This window comes from Callospermophilus lateralis, chromosome 16 (genome assembly GCF_048772815.1).
Source record: "Callospermophilus lateralis isolate mCalLat2 chromosome 16, mCalLat2.hap1, whole genome shotgun sequence".
Taxonomy (NCBI): domain Eukaryota; kingdom Metazoa; phylum Chordata; class Mammalia; order Rodentia; family Sciuridae; genus Callospermophilus; species Callospermophilus lateralis.
The window spans coordinates 82,116,525-82,143,622 of NC_135320.1; the positions used below are offsets into that span (position 1 = coordinate 82,116,525).

The window sequence follows — 27,098 nt, forward strand, 5'->3', positions numbered from 1 at the left end:
CTGTGAACATGGGACATCATTCCATCTCCTAGTATCTTTTTCACTTTCTTCAATGTATTATGATTTTAATTGTAGAAGTCTTTCACTTCCTTTATTAGGTTTATTCCTAGGGGTTTCATTTTTATTTGAGGGTATTGGAGATGAGATCGTTTTCCTGATTTCTTTCTCAGCAATTTCATCATTGGTATGTAGAAAACCTACAGATTTTTGTTCATTGATTTCTGTATCCAGCAACTTTGCTGAATGTGGTTTTCAAATCTGAGTCTTTGGGTGGTATCTTTATGGTCTTCCCAGTATAGAATCATATCATCTGAAAACAGCAATAATTTCACTTCCTCCTTTCTTATGTGTATTCCTTTTATTTCTTACACTTTATTGATTTCTCTGGCTAAAATTTCAAGTCCTATTTTGAATATAACTGGTGAGAGTAGGTAGCTTGATTTAATTCAGATTATAGGGGAAATGCTTTTAGGTTTTCCTCATTTGGTGTGATGTTGGCTATGGGTTTATCATCTACAGCTTTCATTATGTTGAGATATGATACTTCTGTAAGCAGTTTCTTCTGATCATTTTTTATGAAGAGATGTTAAGTTTTCTAATAGAATCCTGTGTTGAAGAGACTGTCTTATCTGTGTCTAGACAGATAAGACAGTTGAGATAATCATGTGATTTTTTATCCTTGATTCTATTTAGGAGCTGATTATGTATATTGATTAGCATATGTTGATTCATCGTTGATCTATAGTTTTCTTTTTTGTTGTGTTATTATCTGGCTCGTGGGTGATTCATAGAAGAGTTTGATAGAACTCCTTCCCTTCCTATTTTATAGAATAATTTGAGGAGCATTGGTAATAGTTCCATAAAAGTCTGATAAAAATTCAGCAGCGAACCTGTTTAGTCCTTTTCTCTGCTTTCTTTGATGAAAAAAAATTGTTACTGCTTTCTATTATGCCTTTTAGGTATTTTATATCCTCTTAGTCAAATTTTGGAAGACCATGCATATGTAGAAATTTGCCCATTTCTTTTGATTTTTCAATTTATTGACATATAATTTTTCATTATTTTCCCCAATGATCCTCTGGATTTCTGTGATCTCTGTTGTAATGTACTTTTTTTTCATCTCCAATCTTATTTATTTAGGTGTTTTATCTTTTTTTTTTTTTTTTTTGGTCAGTGAAGATAAAGGTTTGTCAATTTTGTTTATGTTTCCAAAGACCCAACTCATGACTTCATTGATTCTTGTATTGTTCTTTAGTCTCTATTTAATTTCTTTCTCTTCTGATCTTTATTATATCTTTCCTTCTACTGATGTTGGGTCTGATTCATTCTTGCTTTTCTAGGTCTTTGGTTATTTATTTGAGGGCTCTGTTTTTTTAAAGGTAGGTAATCAGATATATATATATATATATTTCCCTCTTAGTACTACTTTTGCATACTTTGTATGTCAAGATTTTGGAATGTTGTATTTCTATTTTTGTTTGATATTAGAAAACTTAATTTTTCCCCTTATTTCTTCAATGATCCGCTATTCATTTAAAAGTGCAGAATATGAGGGAAACTGAACAGTGTGGGAAGCTGCATGATACTTTTTATAAGCAATCTTTTAAAGTAGATAAGGTTGAATCTCCTATACTAGTGAATATTGAAAAGTACTGAACATTTCCTAGATTCTGTAAGCCAGATGTACTCTCCTCTATCTCAGGGCAAAAAAAAGTTCCACAGATTCTGGAGTGGGCCACAACCAAGTAGTGAAACAGCTAGAGCCAGTATATCTTCTTTGCCTGGGAAAGTGTGTATTGGTCAGAACTTCCTCCCCATTCCTACCAACACATTTATTCCCCAGGCCGACAGTTAAAACACTTCTTAACAACAAGTTCTGCTAAAGTTTATTCCACAAAATATCAGTTTTCACAAAAAACAAGTAGGAGGTGTGGAATATAATGTGTTGGTTTAAATTGTCTGCCAGCTGTTGCGAGACTTTTCATCACACCCCAGAACAATGTCTTCAATGACCAGGCGTAGGAACACTAAGCTGACTAGGGCCCAATTTATATCATATAAGTAGCTGTCATTTCTTCTTATTTCTTCTAGTACATTTCTATTCCCCCATAATAATGGTGGCCACTCTTCATCTACTATAACATACAAAATTTTGTGTAGCTTAGATTAGCATCAAGCATTCTGATTTTTTACTGAAAACAATAAAACCTGTTATTTATCTGGGGGGTTCTAATGGTTTCCTGCTGATGATTTGGTTCATGAGGGTGGTTGTGGGTTATTCAATTACTAAATAATGATTGAATGATTGATTGATTGATCAGGAAATTGCCTGGGCTGTGACAGCATGGACTCTGACCCAGGCTGGTGGCAAGATGGTGGAGGTCAGAATAACAAGATAGTGGAAGGAATGATGAAACCTAATAGAGACCTCTGCACCTGTGGCAATGGTGGGGCTTGTGGTGGAGCTGGAGTTTGTGATGACTGTGGAAATGGTGATGGTACCGATTGCAATGATAGTAGTGTCAATAGTCATGGAAGATGGAGGATGTAGAGGTGGTGTTGAGCATAGTAGAGAGGAGACATTTCTACAGATAATGTTTCTCAAATAATTTTGTTCACCAAATGTTTTCAGATTTGGCTTTTCTGCCAGAAGTTTAAAAGTAGCTTCTTTTTGTCAGAAAAATAAACATTAGATCAGAAAAAAAAATGAAATGAAATGACCACACCCTGCATGCATGCTCAGTGAGGAGAGAGAAAGCCAGCAGTAATCAGACACCATTTGTAGTAATGGAAATCCAGCCTGAGCATCTTCTTCTCAAAAGTCTTCTAGAAAGATGGAGCATTGGAGAGAAGAAATTTCCATAGGGATTGGAGAACCCTTTTTTTGTCATGAGAAGTACTGAGGATGGAAGGACCTGCTATCGATGTCCCAAGATGACCAAGTTCGGTTATGACTAGAGGGACTCACAAGACTCAGCATACAGTTGTATTCATAACTAAGATCTGTTACAGTGAAAGGATACGAAGCATGATCAGCAGAGGAAAAAGCTGTACCTCTTTCCAAAGGGGAAACCAGTTCCAGCCTTCGCAGGCTTCTCCTGGTAGAGTCACACAGGATATGCTTAACTTCTCCAGGAACAGTGCAATGACACATGCAAAATGTGTTTTACCAGAGAAGCTCATTAGAGACACAGTGCCAAAGGTTTTCACCGAGAGATAATCACAAGCCAGCCACTGTGTAGCAAGTGCCAAAATTATGGACTCCCAGAAAGAAAGCAGGTGCTCAGCATAAACCACATTGTTTATAAAAATTGAAGATACACTCTTATCATTTATGGAAATTTTTAAAAATATTAGTACATTATAATTATACATAATAGTGGGATTCGTTATGCCATATATATGCACATAACATAATTTGATAAAATCTCATTCCCTGGTACCTTCCCTTTCTATCTCCTCCTCTCTCCTCCTTATCCACTTACTTTGCTCTACTGCTCTCTCTATTATTATCATTATTTCAATGAGGGCATAATAATTATATATCTGTATGTATAATATATAACAGATATATTAACAGGATTCATCATGGTATATTTATACATAGACATAACATAGTTTGGTAGATACTATTTCCCAGTACCTCACCAAGCCCTTCCCTCCTCCCTCCCTCTCCATCCCCTTCCTTTACTGTACTGGTCAGTTTACATGGTATAAGAAACTATCAGATAAATTCCAAGATGTCAGGTAAAGTCCAACTTTGCAAACAGGTCTTTCAAGTATGGGCCTCACCTTTTCTGCAAAGGGACCTGTGGAGGAGAGGTACTGAGTGCACTGGCTGAGGGCCAGCATCCCCCAGACACGGAAGAATTCTCTGGAGAAATGTGCAAGCTCTGAGTGGCAACACTGTTCTTGGCCTCCTTAAACTAGTGGGTAATCACATAGCCCTCGGGATCTGCTTTCACTGATTAAGAAAAGTCCAGCTGCATCACAAGCAGATGTGTGCGGAAGCTGTGTTTACCAGGGTGGCTATGAGATGATGAGGCCTCTAGCAAAAACCAATCTAATTATCTGAAACTGCATCTCATAAAAGAAATACTTGCAAATCCAATCTAGCTATGTCATTGATTTATGCTTGAATTACAGAATAATCTGTGGCATACAGGACCAGCCTAAAAATCTTAGATCCTAATCTAGTCTTACTACTTATTAGGGACTTAAGATAAGGCACTATAGGTTTAGAATGTTGTTTATTTGGGGAAGCGGCACTCAAGACCACAGAGTTGGAGTTACTAGTCTTCAGGGCTTGCCACCATTAGTCCGTACAGGAACTCTCTCTTATGTTAGTTCATCATTTTTCTTTCAACCCCTACCTTCCTCCTCCTTCTCCCTTTCTCCATCAGCTGCTCCCTGAATAAAGGTGCTTCATAGATTCCATGACAAACCTGTACCTCAACTTCTTTCTCTGTAAAATGCGTAGAATAAAACCTGCCTTACTGACCTCATTATGTTTTTGAGAATCAAAAAAACTGATGCCTAAAAACACTCATCTGAAGCACCCTGTAAATATCAAGTATCTTATTTGTTGCTCTTAAGTGCTCTTCATCTGAAAATAGCTCCTGGCATGTTTGTTTAGTGTTTGACACCCCTTCCATCTTTCCTGGCCTGATAGAATGTTGGACCAGAAGTGTTGGTTTCATATCTACTGTGTTTTAAAAAGTGTCCCCCCTCCCCGAAAAAAATACACACAAGTCCTAACATCTGCTACCTGAGAATGTGACCTTATTTGGAAGTACGGTCTTTGCCAATATAATAAAGTTAAAATGAGGTCATACTGTGTTCTAGTGACTCTAAATTCAATGAGTGGTGTTCTTATAAGAGAGGATTGGCACACAGAAGCGACACATAGTGACAAGGTCATATGACAAGAGACAGAGATTGAAGTGATACCTTGACAAGCCAAAGAACATTAAGGATTGCTAGTTACCTCCAGAGCCAAGAAGCAACAAGGAAGGACCTTCACTAGAGATTTCAGAGAGAATGCTGCCCTCCCAATATGCTGATTTTGAACTTCTGGTCTCCAGAACTGTGACATAAATTCTGGTTTTGAAGCCACCCAGCTTAGAGCAGCCCTAGAAAACAAGTTCATCTTTACAGCCCCACCATACTGTCACGTAATGATTTGGGTCAAATCTCTTCATGAAGCCCAGGCATGCAATATGCGATTCACAGGGGAGATGGAACATGGATGGGCCTTGAGTCCACGGGTTATGCAAATAGTATAGTAGGGCTGGATCCAAGAGGAAGATGCTCCAATGCCCAGAAAACAGCTTGCAGTGCTGTACTTTCATTTTTATGTTTGAGAAGCCCAAGGCTTCAGGCAATGACATTCCTCAGTTCTGATTACACAGTAGGTTAGTTGCAAGGCCAGGGAGAGCTGGCCTGCCAAGCCTGGCTCCCTCCATCACACGCAGGATGCCTGTTTCTATATGACCCACGACATCAGGAAAATGTAAAGAATGTAAAGTCAAGTCAAAACACCATGCTGCATACAGGGGCAAGGAGCATGGGGCTTTGCAAGGTAGGAAGTCATCTCCCCATAAGTTAGTATCAGAGACAAAGGGAGGGAGGCTTTTCAGGGGTCTCGTTGGTTGAACTTCTGTGGCTAAGAGCAGACCCTGCTATCCCATTAATTGTAACGCCAGCTCAATTTGGAGGGATTTACGACCAAGCAGTACAAAGAGTGATTTGAGTTACTACTTGGCTGGGACCTCCCAGGAGATAAGGGCAGAATGTTTCATTTTCCAGACTTGCTGACTTTCTTTTTAACTCTCCAACCCTGAAAACATAAATAGATGTGAGACATTGAAAAATGACTCTGAGTTTCCTGGTGGTTGAACCCTATTTGGAATCAAAATAATAAAAGCTGAACAATGCAAGGAAATAACCTGAGAAGACCTGCAATGTGTCAAGAAAAGAACTCTGGCCCAGGTGATCAGGAGTCCTGCTCTGCCCCCAGCTAAATAAAGTGTCCTGGAGGTAATTTCCCAACCTGGACCCCTGCTTCCTAATCCATAAACAAAAACAGCACAGTATGGGCCTCTCTCATTGGAGCTCTGGCATTCCAATATCTCTAAGTTCAAATTCTGACTCCACTGCTTTCCAGCTCTGTGACCTTGAGCAAATTACTCCACCTCCATGATCCTCTACTTGCAAGTTCTTAACAAAAGCTGGATTGGAGAAAGAGAAGTATGCCTATAACTAAGCCGGGGAGGCACTCTACTGCTTATTCGTAAATCAGACTTTGGTTTGCAAGCACTCATGTGTGTGCCTGCAGGACAGTGAGACAGGGAACAGAGTCCTCAGAGCTGAAATGAAGTCGGTAAGCCAAATATTAGGTCAAGGGTACTGACTAACGACCCCCAATGGAATAGAACAGATGGACAGAGGCTTTCAGAGCAGGGGCCCCAGCCATTCGTGAAGTGCATCCCCATGATCTCCAGGTGCTGACCACTCAGAGAAGGCAGTCCCTTTCCACTGGGAAAGGCAAACAGGTGGCTAAAAAGAGGGGTCACCCAATAAACCCGGTTTCTTCCAAACCCCTCCTTCACAAGAGAGGAAATCTGGGCTCTGTTTCTTTGCTCTCTTGTTTAGGAATATCTTGGCTCCTCACAGTAAAATAATGAATATTCCTATCATTAGATGCAAATTAATTTGAATGTAACTTTTATCTGATGATCACAGTAATCTATTTATTGAGGGGCTGTAGCAATGGCTTTGGACTTAACCAGATCTGAGTTCTAATCTCAATTCACTTTGTCACAAATACACTGAGGAAGTTGTTCAACCTCTTTGTGCCTCTGCTTGCTCTTCTATAAGCGGTGGAGACATCACCTTCACTACAAGAAGCGCTCAACACAGTGTCAAGAACAGGTATGTGACAATAATGACAGACATTTCCACTGTTCTGCCAGGCTCTCAGAGACCTTAGCAATGCATCTGGCTTACCTCCTTTTTTGTATAGAATGTCTGGTGATTCTCTACTCCATCATTTAACCTCTCTAGGGATTTCAAATTATAAATCTAATAATATATCACTTTCTTTACAGTCAAGCCAGTATTATTTTTCAAAAGAAATGCCTAATGCTTTGATTTAAGGCCTCTTTAAACTCTTGAAGCTAGCAAAGACAGAAATATTCTCAGGGTCCTGCACATAAATCTTCATGTCCTTGAAGGCACTGACTGTGGCTCCTCTAGGCTGATCCTTCCTGAGAGACAAAGTTCCAATTGTCTATGAAAAAAATGGGCCAATCTCTCTGATACAGCTTTAAGTTTTTGTAACAACAGTTTAAAATTGCTATAGACTTCCTCCTGACTGGAGTGTTTCATTCTAGTGATCTATACCAAAGAAATAGAAAAGAAAAATGTTCAAATGCAGTACAAAGATGCCCCTACTGCTTTGTTCTTCATTAGTGGAAACTTGGAAATAATTCAATTGCTTAGCTGTAATACATCAACGTGGCTACATGTTCATTAACAGTCCAGGCGACTGCAACAGAGCTAACTCCACAGTGTGTCCATGGCTGCCAGCCCAACTTATTTATTTATTCATTTAGGCATTCCATTGCCAATATGTTTTTTGAAATTTTTAAAATTTGTTCTAATTAGTTATACATGACAGAAGAAAGCATTTCATTTCATTGTACACAAATGGAGCTCAACTTTTCATTTCTCTGGTTGTACATGATGTAGAGTCACACCTGATATGTGTATATATACATGTACCTAGGGTAATGATGTTCATCTCATTGCACCATCTATTACTGCCCCTGGTATGTTTTTTATTATTAATTTTTTATTTATATGTGACAGTGGAATGCATTACAATTCATGTTACACATATGAAGCACAAATTTTTCATATCTCTGGTTGTATACAAAGTATGTTCACACCAATTCATGTCTTCATACACGTACTTTGGATAATGATGCCCATCACATTCCATCATCATTTCTAACCCCATGCCCACTCCCACCAATATGTGTTTAATGCTTAATCCACAGAAGATACTAACTATGCTTGACATTGGGAATATAATGGTAGAAAATACATCATGATTCTTGCCTTCAAGATCATAGTTTCTAACAAAGTAGCTAGGAAAAAGATTAAGTATGTAAATATAAGGAAACACAAGTTATTTTAATCCATAACTTATAAATTAGTGCTAGATATAAGATTGGAGAGCAGGAGTCCCATAGACAATGAAGGAAAGAAGAGAGACAGGAGGCAGAAAAAGCTGCATAAGGATGTGATTGGAAGAGACTTGCTGCTAAATTTTTAAAGGAAGAGACTTGAACGTGTTTAAATGCTAAAGGAGTCAGAGGAGAGGGGAAGAGAATGTATAATTTTTTTAAGTGTATTCTCAAAGAATTTGGGAGGGAGAGTAATGAGGGGACATGGATGAGCCACATAAGGAGAGTCATTTTCTCCAGTTAAAGAAGGGAATGAGGAAAGTCACAGGGCAGACCTTGGTGTCTAAAACTATTGAGACACAAGCACTTAGGAAAGCTGTTTATGAATTATACTGATTCTTTACAGTTCCAGGAGAGAAAAGCAAACCTAACCTAAACCTATGAGGCCAGCACTGCTCTAATCACAAATCTAGACAAAAACATTGCAAGAAAAGCAAACTACAAGCCAATGTCTTCATGAACAGAGATAGACACAGAAATCCTCAACAAGATATTAGTAAATCAAATCCAACAATATATACAAAGAATTATATACTACAACCAAGTAAGATTTGTTCCAAATACGCAAGACTGATTCAACATTCAAATACCAATATAAACTTTATGATATCAATGGGCAAAAGATCATCTGTGGACTGTATCAACAGATACATAAAAATCATTCAACAAGATTCAACACCCATTCAAAACAAAAACCACTGACAAATTGAGAACAAAGAGAAATTTCCTCAACTTGACAAAGAATAACTACCAAAACACTTAATCATATTTAAAGGTGCCATCGAGATCTGTAAGTAGGCAAAGACATTCCCCTCATCAACTCTATTGAACGTCGTAATGGAATCCCTAGCTAATGTATACAAAAAGGAAGTGAAAGGTATACAGAGAGGGAAAGAATAAATGAAATTCTATTTGTATAGACATGGTAAGATTATGCATGTAGAATATAACAAAAAAAATCAATAGCCACAAAATTTCTGAAACTAATAAGCAAATATAGCAAGGCTGTAGGATATAAGTTTGATAATAAAAAATCAATTGTTTTTCCATATACTAACAATGAACAAATAGGAGTTTGAAATTATGAGCACAATATCATTTACATTCCCATAAAAAATAAAATATTTAGGTATAAATCTAAGCAAAATATATACAAGAACTTTATCAGGAAAACTATAAACTTTAGATTAAAAAAAATCGAAGTTCTAAGTAAATGCAGAGTTATTTCATCTTAATAAATGACTCAAACTTAAGTTGTTATTTCTTCCCAAATTGATGATGTATAGATTTAGTGCAATCCCAATCAAAACTCCCAGCAAGCTCTTCTGTGAATATTGACAAACTGATTCTAAATTTTATATGGAAATACAAAAGACCCAAAATAGGCAGCATGATGTTGGAGGGGAAAACCAAAGTCAGAGAACTGACAGTTTCCAACTCCAAGACTTACTCTAAAGCAACAGTAATCAAGACAGCATGGGACTGGCAAAATAACAGACAAATAGATCAATGGAACAGAAGGGAGTGCCCCAAAATAAACCCACACAAATAAAATCAACTGGTGATTCAAATCAACAAAGGGATGCCATGCAGAAAGGAAAATCTTTTCAACAAGAGAAACTGGAGCAACAACTGGACATCTGCCTGCAACATCATCACCATCATTATCACCATCCTCTTCCTCCTCCTCCCCTTTAAAATCATCCTTAACACTGACCTTACACCTTCTCAGAAGTTAACTTTAAATGAGTCATAAGCCTGAATGTAAAATAGTTCTATAGTTAGTTAGCTATAGTTATCTTCTTGTTTTATAGTTAGGAGAAAATCTAGGTGACCTCAGACTTGACAATAACTTTTTAGCTAAAACCCCAAAGTCATAGTCCATGAAAGAAATAAGTGATGAACTAGACTTCACTAAAATTATAAATGTCTGCAATGAATCAGACATTGCAAATACAAAAATAAGTCACGGAGTAGGAAAAAAAAATATTTGCAAACCACATTAGATAAAGGGCTAGTATCCAAAAATATACAAAGAACTCTTCAACACTCAACAATAAGAAAGGAATCCAATTAAAATATGGGCAAGAGGCTTGAACAGACACCTCAACAAAAGATATACAGATGACAAATAACCATCTAAAGAGATGCTTAACATAAAATGCCACTAGGGAACAGCAAGTTAAAACAGTGAGGTACTACTCTACACATAGAACAGTCCAGTCTGGAACTATAGCAACAATTAGTTCAAGAGGAAAGCAGCTAACTTACTGCAAATATTGACAGAAACTGCTCTCAGATAGGTAAAGAGAAATTGCAATAGACAGGTTGACAAAACCAGAAAGGATACCTAGGTGGCTTGTAAAATATAAGACCATGTCCCAGGAACAAGAGCCTCATTTTACAGGAACATTGCTTGCTTTATTGTCTCATTTCTATTTGCTCCTTTATGTCTTCATTCTACAGGGGTCTCTGGTGGGTAACCCCAAGTAATAGCAACTTTCTTCCTATTCTAAGATTCTGAACAAATGAAGAATTAAAGCAAACAAAATGCCTTATGGGGGACTCACATGTTATCTTTATTACCAAGAAAGGCCGGTAAAAAATTAAATTAGTATGGAGAGTAAACAGGACTGTGCATCTTAGAAGTCGGCATATTTATTCACCTGGGCAAGACAGCATCAGAAGGACTTTTCTGCCTCCTATTGGAAACTAACTCCCAGAGGAAGAAGGGCAGGAAAGAGGAAGTCTCTAATTGTCCCGCCTGTCCTTGAGGAGTGAAGCCCAAGGCATGGCTTTCTGTACCCAGTTGGCCTCCCTCCCCAGCCCAGGACATGCTGCCCAGCCTCCCTGAAACAGCAAGGAAAATGGAGAAGGGCCAAGCGTACATGCAGGGAAAATTACATCCTTATGGTAACGAGCAGAGTGGAGACCAGAACCTTCTCCTCCAACACAGTCTATAGCCCAGCTTTCTCCTATGGCAAAAGATGGTACCACAGCCCAGACTTCCCTCCTCCCAGCTTGGAACCTCCAGCTAATGAGGACACCTTTCTCCTAATGTTCTTATAATAATCACACAGAGTACATCAGATTAAGCTTTCTTGGACCACTGCCCATCCCTAATGCATTCACTTTGTCCCAGAAAACAAGATCTGAGGGTTAATCAAACTCGAATCAAGTGCTCACCTCCGAGTTTCAGCAAACAGAGCCAATTTCCCAAAGAAACGGGCTATAAAATTTTGCTGAACAATCTGTAGTTCTCACTATTTTGAGTGGCTGTGACTTCAAAAATACACAAACCTTATTACGTCTGACCTCGAAATGCACCCTATGATAAAGCAAAGGAACCTGGCAATAGAACCTGTAATCTAGGTGGAATGGCCTGGCATAACATTGGTGCTGAAAATTTTTGATAGATGAATAAACGTGGGAAAAATGGACATGGCCTTATCAACAATACTATCCCCAGTTTAGAGAAGGAAATAAAAAGGATCAGGATGGTTGAAGAATTTACCTGAGTTTACATAAATAGCAAGTGAAGGATCCAGGATTCAAATCCAGGCCTTATAGCAAGCCACCCCATCTGGGGAATTTCTATTTGTTGGTACCAGAATCAAACTAGCACTAGACAGACAGTGCTAACCGTCATATTCACATCACCCCATTTATACCTTCTCTCCATCAATCGAAATACCGAGGTTCTGAAAAATAAAAATCCTGTTTTGGAACCTAACTTCTCCCTCTCAAAAAGTTTCTAAATTTTAAGATTCTGTTTGACAGATATTGTGTGGGTCTTGGGAATCTGCATTTTAGCCATAGTTGTGAAGGGGTCAGAGGTCAGATTAGAAGAACCATCACCTTGGTACCATTCTCATGCTGCAATTGCAGCTCTCACACCCCTGCCATCTGGTTTTCCAGTTCTAGAAACCTCTAGATATCTAAATTAGAGAACATCTTAGAGGGATGTTCTCTAAATGCATGGATCCCAAATCCATCTACCTGTATCTTCTACCACTGGCCCTGGCTTACTCCCTGAAGCACACACATATCAAATCTAGTCACTGCGAGTGACAGTCTTGCAAATACATGAAGTCAAAGCATGTCCTCTCAGGCCTCTCTCTTCCAGATTATTACCAACTTAGCATGGCTCATTTGACATAGTTGGGGTCCCTTGACCCTCTTGGGTTCATTTTATTCACTCAATGCATATTGTATATCTTTGGTTACAACAAACTAAGCTCTTTACTGAGAGAAAAAACACTAAGCCTTCTGATTTCTGATACTGGCTTTGCAGCCTAGCTCTATATGTCAATTTGAGGAAATGGATCTCATTGGCGCCACCAGAGGGTTTGGTTAGAGTATTTACATTCTACTCAGTGGCATCTTCTGAATCGTCCATCTGCATCTCTTTCCTTTTTCCTGCTTGTCATGAAGTCATTGTGCTTTCCTCTGTTTCTGTTCCTCTGTTCTCTCTCTTTCTCTTCCCTCCTCTCATCCTTCAGGGTCTCTGTGTTTCAGATTCTGTTTCTCTTCACTCTGAAAATTTCTCTGCCTCCCTTTCTGTTCCTTGGTCTTCTGTCTCTCTGTGTCTTTCTGACCTTGGAGAACAGCACATAAACAAGGGTTTGGGGCAGAGAAAAAAATCAAATCTGGAAAAGGGCCTCCCTGGGTGAGAATCTCTGTAGTCATGGAAAGTTTTCTACCAGCTAAAATCACTTTCATTAATAGGCTCTTATCCCTCCAGACTCCCAGACCGTAGCCTCCTCCTCCACCATAACAGGTAACGCCAGACCCGGGAAGGCAGAGGTACTGGAAAAGCCGCTGTGCCAAGAGCTAATGGCCTATGAAATGAAAATGCTTTGCCCACCTGCTCCTCATGGCCACCTCACAGTAGGGACCTGCAGCTGGCCCCAGCCAGGGCTGAGGGAAAGCCAGAGGAGACTTGTCCCAGATCTGAGTCAACAGAGAAGACCAGGAGAGTCTGCCAAATGCAAACAGCCCAGGCCAAGACTCTTCCCTCGGCGGTGTCATCCAGCCCTCCGTACATGCTATGGCATAAGGTTCAAAGGACCCCAGGTGCCCATAGTCCTGAATGGAACTCCGAATTTTGCCACTTATTGACTATGACCTTGGGTAGGGCAGTTCCCCTTTCTAGGCCATCAGGTTTCAGTTATAAAGAGAAGAACACCAACCCATCATCTGACTGTTGAAATGTGTTGTCTAAATGTGAGGTAAACATATTTGAACCAGTTTTGTTTCCTGTAATTTGGTGTCTTCTGTCCATCGACAGCATTTGTCAAGAAGCCAAACACAAAAGAAAAAACCTAAGGGGAAATGAAATTATGAGAAAGACACTTAGAAATGTAAGTCACAAAGGACAAAGAGGCAGTCTCCTGCCTTTGAGCCGGTATGCTCTCAGGGTATGCTCCCAAAGCCCCCCTTATCTCACGGTGCTAAATGGACCACTTACAGTGCCCACCCCTTCTTCCTCACAGAACTGGCACAATGTTGGCTCCCTGCTCAGGGAAGAAGAACCACCAGTGTGTTTGTTCAGAGGGATTTCTACTGAATGGAGAAAGAAATCTGACCTAAGAGACCCTCCCCATAGGCAGCTCATTGATCCTCCAGGGAACCTGGAATAAAAGATTGGAAGAATGAAAGGATAATTAGCAAAGACAATTGTTTTTTTTTTGTTTGTTTATTTGTCTTGCTTTTTATTTCAGATAAAATATCATGTAGATAAATACAGAATTTTCACCTTAAATTTTAATTACTTGTTTTAGTTTGTTGTACTTAACACCCGTACTTTCTTAGGCATGTATCAAGTACCTACGAATAAACTTTTCATTAATTTTCATGGTCTTTACTATTATAAATAATTACATAATAAATTATTTGTGTCTACTTCTATCTAATATATAAACTCTTTATTAATTGGATTCTATTTCATCTGCCTTAGTCTAACAGTTGTCCTTTATTTTTTCCCTTCTCCTCTTTCCCCTTTTAGTCATACCATTTCTTAGAAAACTAATGTGAGATAATAACTCCCATCTTTAAAAAAAAAAAAAACAAGTCCTTGAGATCATTCCACCTCCGGTGATAGCCCTTTTTCTGTTTCCTTAGACGGCTAGAATGTTGGAAAAAGTTTCATTTTTGTCAATCTCACTTTCTCTCCTATATCTCTAGAACACACTCAAGTCATTTCCCTCACATTTCTCCACACAGTGTGTGGCAGGGTTACCAGTGGTAACTGACCTCCCTGTGGTCAAGCCCAGGGCTCTGTCCTGACTCATCTTTCTGGACCTGTGATCAGCTTTGCACTCATCAATGATTCCTTTACTTCTTGAACCTTGTTATTTGCCTTCCAGGATACCACTCTCTCAATAATTTCTCCTGTTTATTGGCTACTGCTTGTTTATTTATTTTTCTAGTTATACATGACAGTACAATGTGTTTGGGCAGAATATACATACATAAAGTAGGACCGACTCTATTAGGTCCCCACTCTTGTGACCATACACAATGTGGAGTCACCTTGGTCGTGTATACAGATAGAAGACTAGGAAAGTCATGACCAGTTAATGTCCTTCCTGCTCCCCTCCACTACCCCCTGTTCTGTCCAATCTTTTTCCGTTATCACCTCCTCTTGGCTACTGTCTTCAATCTCTTTCGCTGGTTTCCCCATCATCGTTCTTACTCCCAAGTTTTAGAGTATCCCAGGGTTCAGTTCTCAGGCCTTTTTTCTTCCCTTTCTACATTCATTCCTTAGGCAATCCCATGTAATCTCAGGACTAAATACTATGGATATCATCCCAGATGCATATCTTCAGTCTAAACTTCAGATCTATAACCCAGATTCTAAGCTGACATCTCTAATAGTATCCAAATTCAACAGGTTGGAAGCCTCTTGATTTCTTTGACCTTACCTCACCTGACTTCTCCTCCTATGAGCTTCCCCATATCAATAAATATGCTTCCCAGCCATAAATCTCAAGAGTCATTCTTTCTTTTTTTACATCTTCTTACATGTATTTTGTGTAGTGATGAGGGTCTCCTTTCACCTTCCATGCTATTCCCCTTCTCCCTCCCTTTTTCTCCCACCCCATTCCCTATCTAGAGGTAATCTTCCTCCCTTGCTCTCCCTCCCAACTCCAGTTTGAGTCACCCCCCTTATATTAGAGAAGATAATCAGCATTTGTTTTGGGGGGGATTGGCTAACTTCACTTAGCATAATCTGTCTAATGGCATCCATTTCCCTGCAAATGCCATGATCTTACTCTTTTTTATTGCTGAGTAATATTCCATTGTGTATAAATGCCACTTTTTTTTTATCTACTCATCCACTGAAGGACATCTAGGTTGGCTCCACAGTTTAACTATTGTGAATTGTGCTGCTATAAACATTGGTGTGGCTGTGTCCCTGTAATATGCTGTTTTTAGGTCCTTTGGGTATAGTCTGAGAAGAGGAATAGCTGGGTCAAATGGTGGTTCCATTCCCAGTTTTCCAAGGAATCTCCATACTGCTTTCCAAATTGGCTGCACCAATTTGCAATCCCACCAGCAGTGTATGAGTGTGCCTTGTTCCCCACTTCCTCGCCAGCACTTGTTGTTGTTTGTCTTCATGAGGCTGCCACTCTTACTAGAGTGAGATGATATCTTAGAGTAGTTTTAATTTGCATTTCTCTGACTGCTAAAGATGATGAGAATTTTTTCTTATATTTGTTGATTGATTGTATATGCAAAGACAATTATTCAAGCTCTCTCTACGATTTGTCAGAAAGGCTATTGAGAGAACTGACTTGTGTTTACACAAGTAAGAAGAGAACAAAGCAGAGACATGGAAAGAGATGGAGAAGCTCAGAGAGAGATCATCCAACTCATAAAAAAGACAGAGAACACAGGCCTGCATCCAGGAAGCTCCTGGAAGCCTCCCAGGCCAGCAAAACTTCAATCTCAGGAGGCCTTTCTTTTTCTTAAGGAATCCCGAAAATAAGAGTGCTTCCAGCAGCACAGGAGCCTCAGCAACTCTCATGGTAAGAAGGACATGCAAGCCGCAGGCATGGTACCAAATGTCTTTCCTTAAAAGTTTGAGCACACAAGCCCCTGGAAATGCCAGTGCTATGGCTTCTAGGGAAGTGTGTGAAACCTGAACTTCAGGAAACTCAGAAAACTGAAGTTTCCCCCAAATCTAAGAATACTGGGTTCAACAATTTGAAGAATACCACACTAGTTAGAAAAATTCTCCGTTTTATAGTGATGTGATTTGAGGAGATTTTATTTTGTTTTGTTAATATTTAGAGGGTGTATAAGTGAAAGACTAGACTGCTCTGAAGGAGCAAAGCATTTTTATCTCACTTTTCATTAATGGCTGAGGGGCCTCCCATCACATGCCCCTCAGCGAGACAATAGGCAGCTTGCTGTGTCCTAGGATCAGACAAACCCAGTTCTGTTGCATTGGACATCAGTTGATTTTGTCCCACTTTCAGCAACCCTGCTTGCTTTGGCTTGCTACACCCTTCCCCTCCGCCAGCCTTCTTGCCTTGTGATTGCAATTAAGCACTAACTCCCTGGGGTCTGGGAAGGTGGGAGGAAGGGCTTAGGAACTTGGCTGAGCCACTCATGGTGCTCAGCTCTCTGATCACAGGTTTTGGTCCAGTGGTGAGCATGTGGCTTGAGAAAAGCTCTTCAGAATAATTCCTTGGGATTGTTTTATTTGGAGCTGAAAGAAAAGGTGCCTCATTTTCAGGTCACGGAGCTAGCTCCATATGAAATGGGGTTTTCTGGCAGCCATCTTCGTTCCAGGTGGGGATGGTCAGAGGGGTGCGGAAGAGCAATGTTGGGGATGGGGTTGTTACAAATTATCTTATTAAAATGCCTAAAGCATGGCACCATAACCAGATCCACTCTTAGGGACTGGCATATACAGGTTTCTGTTTATTAACTCTCTCTCTCCCTACAAATAATAGAACTGTATTTCCGTATGTATATGGATGTCCTGCTTCATATATATCTATAACATACACGATCGATATGTGTTCTTATATATATATGTATATGTAAGAAAGGACAGATATAGAAAACTGGGGGTTGGCCAGATAGTTTCGAGAAGTTAGATGCTGAACCAAGGAAAAGAACTGATCATGAAGGCCTTTGGTCAAACATAAAACTCAGGTAGAAAGCAAAAAGAAAAAGAGAAAAAAAAGAGAAAGTGGATTGCATCATCTGAATCTCCTCTCTCCAGCAAGACACAGCCTTTGCAAAAATCCTTCTAATTACCATAAAATGGTAGAGCAAGGAAGGGCAAATGGAAATGAGAACAAGACCCGATGGTCAAGGGGACAAGAAAGAGGTGGCCAGGGAAGAAGGTGAAGAAGGGAAAGGGGACAGGAAGGGACCCTCTTTCTGCATTCCTGAGCCCAAGATTCTGCTTGTGGAAAATGTAGGTCATGAGCACCCTGGAGCGGCGAAGGCGGCTCCAGACGCAAAGATTCCTACCATTACCAGGGAGGCGAGCAGATCAGCAGAGGGGTGACTGCAAAGCAACTCTTAGTGGAGTTCAGTTGGATGCTGAGGATTCCAAGCCTTGTTTCCCCATGCTCTGTGACTTGAATTTACTACCAAAAGTCCAAGTCACTTAAAACACTGGACTTCTCACGGATATAAGGCAATATGCGGTAAAGTCTCGTCAAAATATGTAGAAAACATATTTTGAATCCCACCATCTCTGTTTTCTAGATTTTTGAACTTGAACAAATAAATTCATCTGCTCCTCTATATTTTGGCAATAATAATACCCAAGAGAGCTCTGGTGAGGAGTGAACACCGTGCACAGCCCAGTGGCCAGCTTGCAGACCGGAAGCGTTGGCTCCCTTCTTCTGGTGCTAAGTCTTTCCCACTTGGCTGAATGTTCCAGACCCTGTCTTACCCACTTCCCGTTCACATTCTCTGTACATAGTAAGTGTAAATAGTTTGGTTTGAGCTGTGGTTGATGAATAATGGAAATGTGTGGGGCTGGGGTGGAACCAGGGCCTCACGTGTGCTGGGCAAGTGCCCTGCCACCGAGCAGCATCCGCAGCCCCAAGGAGGAATTGTTTTGACAGCAAGTGTTTAAGGGCTTTCATCATCGTCCTAGTTGAGCAGAATTTTAAAAGATGTCAAATGCTACTTCCTCTCCTCGCAACAAAAACAATCATCAAACAAGCGTAACAGAAGCCCTGAACAAAGAGCCCGCAAAAATAGAACCACAGTCACGACAAGTTTGCTTTTCCATATTCCTAGCAAAACTGTGCGGAAACCAAGTGGAAGCTCACCTGTTGTATTTTCCTGGCATTTTACGGTGAACAAAATATGTTTTCAGTGTTATTACATTTGTCCCTCACCAAAAAAATAAAAATAAAATAAAAAATAAAAAGTGTAGGTCAGAGCAGGGATGTTTAGTCTACACCAAGCTTATCAAAGCTTGTTTCCATTGTAAAATGGGAACAAGTGCAACCACTAGAAATTACACATGACCACAAAAAGGAAGAAAAAGAAGAAAATTTTATAGCATTCCATCTTATTCTCTCCCTCTCAGCCACACCCTGCCCTGAGGCAACTGTATGGTAATATATTTATTCTGAGTGACTACTGATGGATTTTTACAAGTTTTTACATCATCACAATCACAATGAAAATGCATTCGTATAATTTCCATTTAACTTACAGCCTAATCAGATTCCCCAGATTCTATTCCTTTTAAAAACATCAAACTTATTTAATCACTTTCCTGTTCTTCGATAGGTGATTATTTCCAAATTTCTGCTTTCATAAATAAATAAGTTGTATGCTGCTACATTGTTATAAATGTAGGTGTGTGTGTGTGTGTGTAGTTTTTGCTTAAATTGCTATAACAAAATATCTTAAGCTGGATGGCTTAACCAACAGAAATTTATTTCTTAGTCCTAGAGACTGATACATGAAAGAGAGAGCTCAGCGCTAGTATGGTTTCTGGCGAGGGTGCTCCTCCTGGTTTGCAGATAGATGCCCTCTTGCTGTTTCCTCATGGGGCAGACAGTAGGGGAGCAGGAGGGAGAAGCAAAGAGCTCTCTCCTGCCTGGAAAGCTCCTGTCTCTTCCTGTAACAGCATGACGTCACCTTCTTGAACTCTCCAAGGCTTCGTCTCCTCATGCCATGGCTTTGGGGATGAGGGTTTCAACACAGGGATTTGGGGGAACATGAAACTTCAGTCACAGCACATATGTATCATATGTTTATAGTTATATGTTACGCATTTTATACATTTTTGCTTATATATAATGTTGACACAAATTTTGGAGCAAATAATTATTTTCCATTATTTTCAAAATTATCAAACATTTAGATATTTTTCAACTTTGCATAAAGCTATAATTGTCAAGAGACATGAAAATAAGTCATACTGCCCTGATTCAAGACCAGAATTACTACTTCTGTTTACATATGAAGACAAACACATAGCAAACAGTAGGATATTTTTAATAAATGATGTGATGATTGTTTTCCACATACTCAGTTTCTCTTCTTCTGATGATGGCATCCTGATTTTCTAGGTAAAGAATCATTCTTGTCTTCAACCTTCAACCCCTGCCTTTGGTGCCCAGGACTTAGGCCTGGCCAATGGGAGCATCAGATGCACCGCCTCAGTCCCGGGTTTAGATAATCACATGGCCCAGATAGAGCCAATCAGACACAATGGGGCTTGTTCTGGGATGGAGAGAGTGAGGCTGCACTACTAGGAGGAAAGAGGATGCGTGTCTGTGATAGACCCAACCTGATCTTTTCTTAAAATTGGGAGCAATCTCGCCACAAAGCCATGAAAAAGATAATTTCGGCTTTACAATAAATTACTGCAAATTCTGAACCTGCTTGGAATGCCTGCCCGTGCCTTGAACTCACCCACGCCTGGCTCTCTGACCAGATAGCAGCCCTCCCTGAAACTTAGTGACACCTCATAAATATTGGCCTTCCCTGGCCAGATACTGACCCTCTCTGAGGCTCTAATGGTCCTCATAAATTCTGATGTTGGGGCCAGCAAAAAATGTAAACTGCCATTAGTGTGATGCTTGTCAGAGTTCTGTTGTCTGTAACCCCCCTTTGTGTAACTTTCTGGGCTATAAAGCTGGGCCGCAGGAAACCTGGGGTGCTGTCTTGTTCCCGCCGTTTTGGGAGGGAGAGGCAGCCCAGCAGGTCGAAATAATAAGCTTGCTTTAATTTGATTTTAATTGGAGTCAGTGGTCTTTTCTTGCATCCTGGTCTAACATTTGGACCCTACAGGAACCTTAGAGTGAAGGAGTGACTCTGACCCCACAGCGCACAGAGCCAAGGAGTGAAGGCAACTGAATCAAGCCCCACCTTAAGCCAGACCCATCTCTGGGTTTACATGTTTTATGAACTGATAGATTCCCTTTACAATTTAAACCAGTATGAATTTTTTGACACTTGTGACCAAACAAGTCCTCACAGACACTGGTATCTTTAAAGGTGAATTGAATTCACTTAGGTCTGAAAGATAGTAATTAGTAGAACAAGGATGAGCAGCTAGGAATCCCATTATTCTTCCTATAATATGCCTCTGCCCCCTCTAGGACTCTCCATCACCCTACCTCTTCTAGCTCTTTGAAAGAGAAGCCCTGAGCCATCTCTGAGAGAACTCTATAGACATGTCACCAGGCCTATAACAAAACAGAAATGGATGACAAGGGTCCTTACTGTCTAACTATCATAACTGCATCTTCAGCTAATTCTACTCCTTGCACCTGTGGTGGGTTTGAGGCTTGAGGGCTCGCTAGGGGAAGATGGGACCTTGAGATGTCTCTGTTGCACAAGAAGCTTGATTAGGCTGGGCTTAGACAGATCTTCATGAAAGGGGATGACCTCACAGCAGAAGACATAAAAGACTGCTGGTGAGGGCCACCAGGCAGAAGGAGAAGATGGTAAGGAACACCAGACAAGGAAGGGCAATGGAAAGATGACCTACTGTCCAGCTGAGGTGGTCCCATAGCAAGGTAGGGAGGTCTGGGCCAGAGAGCTATGAAGGCCAGCCATGGGTTAGTGTCTTTTATAGCCACAATTTGTACAGAGCTGTTGGGTCCCGTTTCACAGGGAGTGGGAGGAAAAAACAAGCAGCCTCTAAATGACTAAAAATATGTATGCTTATTCAGGATGTATTATTTATAGCTATTGGATGTGTAAGAACTTGAATTTGGCAATTTAAGCTCATAGTCCTAATCTGCAGTGAGGAAATAAACAATGGAAGGGCCAATGCACCAGGGCCACCTTTAATTCACTTACATAGTATAGATATAAAACCTGATACGCTCAGCTTCAGATGCCAGGACTTCATGCCTCATGATAAAAGAGATAAGCCTTCTGGGAAGGTCTTCCTATGGGCCACAGAAGACAGCCAGAGGCTGCTACACGTGTCCTCCGCCTACCTGTCATGCATGTTGGAATGTGCACTGTCCCCCCTCTCGGCACTAGGATTGGGTCTACCCTTTATCTGACTGCACATTAGTCCAGAGTTCTCAAGCCCAGAGCTTTACCATTTTAAACTCCAGTGACCAGTCGGAACCTCTGAAGTGGGCCCCGACATTGGTAGTGTTGAAAAGTTCCGCCAAGGGATTCCAATGTGCCAGCTGGATTGAATGGCCTTGTCAGTGGCAAAACAGAGCCCCCTTTCCAGTTTCCCTCTCTCCTGGGAGTTTCCTTGCCCTCTCCCCTTTCTGGCTGGTGGCCCTTATCAGCTGTCCTTAAAAAGTCTCCTTCTGTGAGAAGTCCCTTTTCCCCAAAGCCACCATAAAAACTAAAACTATGACTTCCCCATTGCTAGGAGCTGACCATGGAGAAGTTAAGACCCTCATTCCAGGGGGATCCTCTCCCACACCCTGGAGGAAGAAAGGCCACAACTGGAAGCCAGGAAGGATCTGGGCAGACAGGTCTCGCGGGTTTCCCGACTCTGTCTATTCCCAGGAGCTGAGATCCTTCTTGTCTCCCCATGTCTCTACGTGGCTAGACACACTTTCTCAAACCTAAGCACAAAAATGATTCATTCAGCCGGGGTCTTGGGTCTTCCATCTGAAAGTGCCTTTTGCAGCTAAAACTATTATCAAATAAATGTGCTGTGTCTTTCTCCTGTGAAATTATTGTCCGTTTATTTCAGCAGACTCCAGTATTGAACCTTCAGAGGACAAGTTTGGACTTCCCTACACTGTGACAGCTGACCCTGCCCCATACTTACTAGCTGTGTGACGTCAAGAAAGTTTCTAAAATTATCTGGACTTCAGCTCAATCAATTGGAAGAAAGAAATGAGAAATCTCAAGATATTGAATCATCCCTGAGGGAGGCCACTTCCCACTACTCACCAAGTACCCTAAGAGTACAAAGCCACACACAGGCCAAAGGGGTCTGACCCTCATTTGCTTGTAAGCCTTTGCAGTACTGAACGCAGCCTGGAAAGACCACTTGTCATCGTGGCTGCGACCAGCAGCAAACTGGCTCCCATTAGTCTTTGAGCCTCACTCTTGCAGATAGCTTCCCCTCGCCCCTATTGCAAGGCTGGCAGCGTGATTCCTCCATCAACTCCTCCTGGGTTCCATGTGGCTGCTGGGATCAGAACACTGATCACACAACAGGTTTTCATTTATTTGACTGGGAGCCCTCTGGACCAGTCAAATCAGTACCACAGTGTTTTACTCATTTGTGGATCTCAGTGGAATGCCATGCTCTTTAAAGTTGTAGTGCACCTAGCAACGCTCAGGCCATCTTCTGAGTCCAGTTGCATATCCCAAAAGAAAGAGCCACTGTGCAGAGGGACACATGGGGAGCACTAACCAAAACTTTGCTCCTTGTCTTCCCACCTCTAGGTCATTTTCTGCTATGTCTTCTCAGAGCATCACCCAGCCAGAAGGCCAAAGCTGACCTCAGCACATCCTCACTGCACTTTCCTCCTCTCCAGTATGCTGTAACTGAAGGGAAGAGCTCACCTGTACAGGTACATGAAAGACTTGTGACTTCCCTTTAAGAAAAGCTTGATATCCCTTGACCTTTCCAGAGTCTCAGAAAGTTGCCCGTTTTATAAAAAATGCCTAGCAATTACACCAATGATGAAAACTTTCCCATATTATAACTAAGAATGGAAGATGGAAAGGAGCAATCACACTGTTTCTGTCATGGCAAGGTCATGCATTCTGTATCTTTTTGAAATATAGAACACAGAGATGAATGGAACTCAAGAGTCTGCCCTGCAAAATCTATAACCTAATGGGAAGATGGCTGCTTTGGTAAAAAATGTTTCACAACTAGCCAAGGAGGACCTGGGGAGGGTGCAAGGAAGTCCTGTTTGTAGCATTTGACAATTTCTGTGGCTGATGTCATTTTAGGATCTTCAAAGTCCCACTCTTTCTCAGCATCAGTCCTATTAGAGCAAGTCACAGGATCAGACTCTGCATTTGATCTTTGCTTACACCAGTCCTGTGACTAAAAGCAATAAAAGAGTGTCTTAGAGCAATCATAAAAGTCCATGAGCGGAAAATTTAAAACTCTAAGCCAGAGGCAAATTTTTTGTGATGCTAATGAAACTCAAGCTTTAGGCCTCTTTGCTTGCATGTGCTTCTTCTAAATATACATATATTTGCATACCTAATTTTGTCTTTAGAATTTTAGATCCTTTCCTTAAAAAGAGCAGCCTAAATTGTTTAAACTTCATCCCTGCCTGATCTTGTCAACTTTTTTTCTGCATGTTCTACAGAGTATCATAAACTAGTCAGTCCACAGCTCCTCCTGAGGAATCAACTGTGGGTCTTGTTAAATGCAGACCTCATTTAGGGAAAGTTAGGTAGGCCCTGAAATTTTGCATTTCTAACAAAGTCTCAGGTAATGCTATTGTTGCATGGATCACATTCTTTCTAGCAAGATCTTGCAACACAAGATCTAAAAAGCAATAGCCTCTAAGTCTAGCAAAGCTTTCCCTTATTTAAGGTTATACCACTCACGGTAATTTAACTGCCTGCTTTGACTAAGCACAATTAAGTACCTTGGTTCCATCATCTGATGTTGATTATCCTCACTGCCTTCAAATACAACCTGGTCAGATTCCTAGAAATACTAGATTCCCTTGTCTGTAAAGGTCTGTTGCTTAAAATAATGCTTAATATTAATTCTTATGATAGGTTGCTTGTTAGAAAACAGTAGAATTCATTTTATCTAGTAAAAGCAGAAAGAATTTTAGGCTAGGGCATGAAATAGCATATAGAAATCCTAAGATTAAGACATTAATGCCGTTCTAATAGGAACAACCTAGCCTGAAGAAATGATGGAGTTTTTTGTTGGATACTCTCATATATGAGCTGGCAACCACTTAGTCTCTGTGGCTCTAGAGACCAGGAAGTCAATCAGTTCCCACATCCGAGGGAACCAAACATCTCACCACCACATTCACTACAAGATGGGTCTCTCTACCTCTGACTGACACCTCCCAGGGTTTATATCCCCATTTCCCTTCCAGACTGTGTCATCTGCCTGGCAGAACTTAGGGAGCCTGAAAACTTAGTGCTTTGCTGCCTAGGCTCTCCAGAAAAAGAATGCATGCTGGAAGGGCCTTAGGTGATGCTGATTGAGCCAACCTGCAGAATCTCAATAAACATTCTTAAATAAATGACTTATTTTCTTATTCTTGTTTCCTGATCTCCATAACAATATCTATCTCTGCCTCTATAAGACTATTCATATCTAATGTCCATCACCCACTAATGATAGTCTCTGGATCCCCTTGATTCTAATTCTTAGAGGGAAAGATTTTTCACTGGCTAGACAATAGATTGATTCTTCCTGGGCCAGGTGTCCTCAGTTCTGATTAGCTGAGGCTGTGGAGAGTACAGTAGTGTGAATCTAACATCTTAAGCCTGTCCATCTGGGAATGGGAATTTCTGGAAGAAAAAGAATTTGAAGTAAGAAAATTACCATGGACCATGTCAACTGTAACATCTGAACTGGGTTTCAAAGGAGAAATAGGCATTCTCAAAGTGGACAAAGAGGAACACCACAGAGATGGAAGAGCCAGACCCAGAGGGCAACAGAATGCGAGCTGCTTATCAAGCTTGTTGTGAAAACCTTCATCTTTTCCCTCCCACACTAAGGTGTTTGCTAATCCTTGCCTCTCTGAAAGCAAGTCCTAGCCCTGTTTCCACTGCTGACACTCAACTCCCTCCCAAAATAACAAATAACAGCTCTTACAGCTGGCCTTATTACTCTTATTTTTTTAACTTTTTCAAAGGCCATGACTACTCTGAGGCATATTACTTAAGTAAAGAGTGGCTCTATCAATGCCATGGGGACAACTGAACCTACTTCTGAACTGCAGTGAGAAGCAAAAGGTACAATGTGTGTGAAAACATAGTGAACCCTGAATCACCGCATAAATGGATGGCTCTTTAGCCCAGATCTTTCCAAGGCTTGAAAAGTGCCTCTTAACAGAAGATAATTAATCCCTGTGTACCCTTCAGGTGGTAAAGGGCACAATGTGAGACGTGATTCTAGACCAGGCAGCCAAGTCTCAGCAAGTGTCTCATTTCTGCCTGTCCTGGCTCAGCAAGTCTGCTCCAAAGCTGGCCCAGATGCCCAGATCCTCACCCCTGGGCCCTCACCTCACTGCTACAGCTGCTCACCCAAGAACATCACAAAATCCTGTCTGCATTGCACCTGCTATTGGCTTCTACTGAGGGTCAAGGACATAAAAGCTGGAAAGAATTTAGATTTTCTGATCTTACCAAAACCTTAGGTTTTCCCATCTCAGGCAATGGAACCATCAGTTATGCAGTTTCTCAAGTTAGAGAGAGAGAGAGAGAGAGAGAGAGAGAGAGAGAGAGAGAGAGAAAGAGAAAAGAAATCTAAATTTTTCTCTCTTTCCTTATCCATCCACCTCGTGCACATTGACATTGTGGCTCCTTAGGACCAGCCAAGCCATCTTCTTGCCTAGAGTGTTGCAATATCCTCCTAAATGGCCTCTCTGTTAATATACTTGACCCAGCAATCCTGTGTCCAGTGGAAGCTATGGTGGTTTTTTTTTTAAATGAATGCTGCAATGATTTTCATTATTATCTGGTTAAAATCCAGAATTTTTACAAAGGTAGACCTTGCCTCCTTCTAAGTGTCTCTCATTCCCTCCAAGCACATTGGTCTCCTTTTTGTTCCTTAAATAGGTCAGGCTTGTTCCAACCATGTAATTTTAATTTTGTTGTTCCAGCTTTCATAGGAGAGGCACTAAGTAAGAGTTTATATTAGATGGATGGATAGATGGATGGATGGATGGATGGATGGATGGATGGATGGAAGAAAGGAAAACAAAGTAACTTCTGTGACTTCTATGGTTGTCTTATAAATTCCACTATTTGGGGACTGAAAGCTTTAAGGAACTTATATCAATTAGCTGAAGGTAAGTCCAAGGATCAGGAAATCCAATTTTTAATAACACTGAGAATGAGAAGTCAAATGACAGGTAACCCCTCAATTGACCTGTAGGTAGTGAGAAAATATTGAGATCTTCCCAAACAAAAATCAAAGAGACTGTTGAAACCAAGGTAAGTGGAGATGAACTCAAGGATATGGATTCTCTCCCTAAATGGCACTTCTGTTCTCTCTTAATAAACTATTAGACTATAGCCATGACATTGATAGAAATTCAGAGCCCCTAAGAAGCCATTAGCTATTTCTCAGTAACACAGGTGGAAACCATTCATCTCATTCTCAACTGCAGAAAGCACTCTAAATGAAGGATCATGTTGAGTTTGAGCTCATATGCCTTTTCCTTTTCTCTTACCTTAAGTATAAATTGC

At 40.7% G+C, this 27,098-nt stretch overlaps 1 pseudogene; it reads left to right on the forward strand.

Annotated features, from left to right (window-relative positions):
- The first annotated feature begins 2,344 nt into the window (after positions 1 to 2,344).
- LOC143381973 (translation initiation factor eIF2 assembly protein pseudogene) overlaps positions 2,345 to 27,098 on the forward strand; it is a 138,017-nt pseudogene continuing 113,263 nt past the window's right edge.